Genomic DNA, 4,220 nt, shown 5'->3' with positions numbered 1-4,220 from the left:
TTCCTGACCTGCCTGAGTTCCAGTCCTGACTTCCTTGATGATGAACAGCAGCATGGAAGTGTAAGCCAAATAAACCCTTTTCTCCCCATCTTGCTTCTTGGTTATGGTATTTTGTCCAGGAATAGAAACCCTGACTAAGACACTTCTTAAGATCTATACTTCTAGATTTTGGAAGCATTTATAACAGTCTTGTAGTAATATGGGGTGATAGTTTATTTAATGTAATCAAGAGAACAAAAATCTTTATTCAGTCCTCTGAAAAAATATGATTTTTATTTTTGAATAGTGTTCTACTGAGTGAAAAAGTGAATTCTTTTAACATGATTTTTGTTTTCTTTTACAAAAAAAAAATCTTTTTTTCCAGAAACACAAGGTCCAGTAAATACAGAAAATGGCACTCAGCAGACATTTGGGAGAAAATCTGTAGAATATCTTCAAGAGTAAAGCATTGCAAACCATTGTGGTTCAATATGCAAAAATAATGAAACACAAGTTTTTAAATTCAAACATGAAGTAAACATTGAAAGCACATGACTTAATTCAGTTAAGTAGAGTTTTGTTTAATGTTATAAAAAGTAATCCAAATTTATCACTTTGACTATTATGCTATGGCTACAGAAGTGAATGGACAGATACATATGTGTAATACTTGCAAAATGTGTTGTTATAAGGTAAACTTCGAATGTCTAAGATAAAGGATCATTGCTATATGAATGAAGTTTAAGCAATCCTTGTTTGATTGTGTTCACAGCAATAATGTGCACAATAGCTGAAAGATTAAGAAAATTAATACAGAAACCAAAGTAAAACATAGGCATATCCCCAAAGCCTGTACTCTGAACAACACCTTGTATTCCTGTGAAAACCCCTTTTAATTTTCTCAAAAACAGGTGCAGTGTTTTGGTACAAGTTCAGAATCTGTAGGATGAATGAAAAATATCTCAAACACATCTTGATTTTGTTCCGAGTAATGCTATTTTATATTGTTAGTACTTCCTTTTTGCTGATAACGATAGTAAGTTGAAAGTAATATTTACTTTGTTCTCTGTTTTTTCCATTAAGTCATATTAAATTAAGACATAAAGGTCTACATCAATGACTTAAAACAATATGTGTTAATGTGTGGACTTTAAATTTGATTATTTATAGATTAAATTTGAGAGAATCCTGTTTAGACAATTGGAATTTATCTTCACACCTGGATATGATTTGGGAAGTTAATATTTTAATTATTCATAATCACTGTGGTTCTAAGTACAAAGGTGAAAAAAGTAATAAAATGCAAGACTGAGAATGTTTGTTTAAACTCTAGGAATCTAATAGAATACATTGCTATCTCTGTTTTACTGTCTGGAGTTCCTTAATTACCACCTTTATCAGACATCAATAAATACTAACTGAACAGACTCAAGTGAATGTTTAGTTTAAGAAATGTCAGAAACAAGCTATAGAAATTCTTTCATGAGAATATTTAAAAAGATATGTGGATCAAAAAATAGTAGCTTATACTAATGAATACTCATATTGATATTACTAAATATTATCTAAGATATATGATATAATAATATGCTAAAATAGGAGATATGATTAAAGATGTTTTTTGATCAGGTCCTTATTCAGGTAACTGTATTTTAAAAAGTATTAATTATTGGCTTAAAGAAGAACCTACAGTGCAGTGTACTTAAATATAGTAGAAAAAATACTTTAGAAGGTTGGAGAATTTAGCATAATAATAATATGATGTAGATTTTAAGATGATTTTGATATTCTTTTAGATTCATAGAATTAAAATTGCTCTCTTAAATGATTATATTGATAATGTAGCATGGCATTATACAAATGAAATACTAGTAAAATAGGCTGGATCTTTTTTAAAAAATAATAATTATGTCATTCTAAAAATTATATATGAAGAACTAACCAACTACCTGAATAAAATGAATGCATTTACTATTTTAAAACACATTATAATTTTAATTGATATGTATATTTTTAATTTTCAAAAGGAAGGCATGTGAAATATCCTTGTAGAATTATTTATTAGTTAATCTATTTTACTTCAAGAAAAATATTTTTCTTATAAGGTATTTAAATTATGGTTATTGTATAATTTGTACATTACTTCAAAAAATAATAGCTTATTTAGCAAAAGCCTTTATATATTCACTTTCTCTGACTTCAAATATAAAAGCAAAATATCAGAGAGTTTGGTAGTAGACATTCTTGCTGAAATATTTGATTGAATGTATTTCACTGATTCTTATAGGAACCAGTTCAGAGCATGAATAAACACATATGCTTTGGGGAATATACTCCCATTAACCTGAAAGTATCATATTTATGAACTTAAAAATGAGACAGTAAAAAAAAGGTAAAGATAAAATTTCCTCATGCTATTGAGATGCTGGAGACAACATGATTATCCTTGATGATAAAGTTCTGAGATAAGAAATTCAAGTACAAGCTACTTGAGAATGGAACAAGTAAACTAACACAGTTAGTAATGGTAAATAATGGTATATGGTAAATAATTCAAGTAGAATCTTAAGATATAAAGATATGATGATCAAATATAAAAATTTAAGAAGAGTGCTAAAATATTTTTGACTAGGGCTTGGGGTTTAGTGGGTAAAATATTTTTGTGTAAGTATAAGGAACTAAGTTTGGATCCAGAGCAACCAAATAACACACTGTGGCACAATTCCATTCATCCTTAATCCCTGAGTTGGGAAAAAAGAGAGTCCCTGCACCTAGCTGGGTAAATAGTGTTATCCAGTCAATGAGTCCCTGTTTCAGTGAAATGAATTGGAGCATGATCCTAAAAGATAACCAGCAATAAACTTTTGCCTACATCTGTACATACATATGTGCAGCAATGCACTATGAATACATACAAATATGTGTACACCGAAATGTTATTTTGATAATGGCAATGATTCAATTTTGTGAAATTAGCACATTTTTAAAAATGTGATGATTGACATGAATACTTTTTATGATAAACCAAAGCTACTCTGAATATGTGTATGTTGTGAGTTAAAAGTTTAGAAGACAATGTATTAGCTTCATTTCTATTTGTGGGAATAAAAGGAACTTGGGGATTAAAGGGTCTATTTCAGATTGTAGTTCTACATCATGGTTCATTGTCAAAGAAATCAGGGAAGTATCTGAAAAAGCCACAATAGCAAAGAGCTGCTTATTAAATTCCCTTCATTGCTTCCAGTCTGATTTCATACAGCATCCAGAACCATCAGCTCATTCTTGGCAAAACCACAATGATATAGGGGCCCTCCCATACTGTTTCTAATTAAGACAATGTAGTGTAGACGTGCACACCAGTCAGTCTGGTGGGGGCATTTCCTCAACTGAGAGTTCTTTTCCCCAAGACTGCTTGTGTCAAGTTAATATAAAACTAGCCATCACAGAAACTAGAACAAGAAACAATATGAAGACAGACTGTATCCGTACAAATATGGTCAAATGATTGTTCACGAAATAGTAAATATGATTTATTGAAGAACAAAGACTCTTCAACAAAGAGATTCATCACAAATTCAAGTGTTAAAATTTGAACTCATATGCACTTTACACTTTTTTACAAAATTAACTCAAAAGGGTAATAGGTTAGAACTAATAAACAGAAAACTCCAGAGTACCTCTCAATATAATAAAGGAGGTAATAAAGTTGATCTACATTTTGCTGCTGAGTTAGAAATAATATGGAAAAATAGCCTAAATAAGACTAGGGATCTTATAAGCTTAAGTTTATAATTCAAAACTACTGCTATGTGGAAGTCTTTGGAATACAACAAAAATAAATTCAGAGACTAGGAAAGGTTTTGCAAAATATACTTCTTCCAAAAGGCCAGATGATAAACTATAAAATTAATTAACTTCTTTAAAATTCAACATAAAGAGAAAATAACTACAATAAAAAATGGTTAGAAAGTCTAAATTAATAGCCCTCTAAGAACACATCTAAAGCACAAAATTATGTGGAAAAAATTAATCATTGTGGATTTAAAAATCTGAATAAAATGTTATATCACCATAAACCTGTTAAATCTGACATCAAATCTGTAGAAAGACTTTGAGCAAAGGAAGCTGTCATTCTTTGTTCATAAGAGAAAGGTAAAAAATAAAATGGCATATTACAAAACTCAACATTTCAGTATAACAACTGAGACTCAGCACACTTACCACAACATCCAAAATCTTAC

The sequence above is a fragment of the Mus caroli genome, unplaced genomic scaffold, assembly GCF_978045245.1.
Source record: "Mus caroli unplaced genomic scaffold, Mus_caroli_1 scaffold_1, whole genome shotgun sequence".
Classification (NCBI taxonomy): Eukaryota; Metazoa; Chordata; class Mammalia; order Rodentia; family Muridae; genus Mus; species Mus caroli.
The sequence above is the reverse complement of the archived record's forward strand: the minus strand, read 5'-3'. Positions refer to the sequence as shown.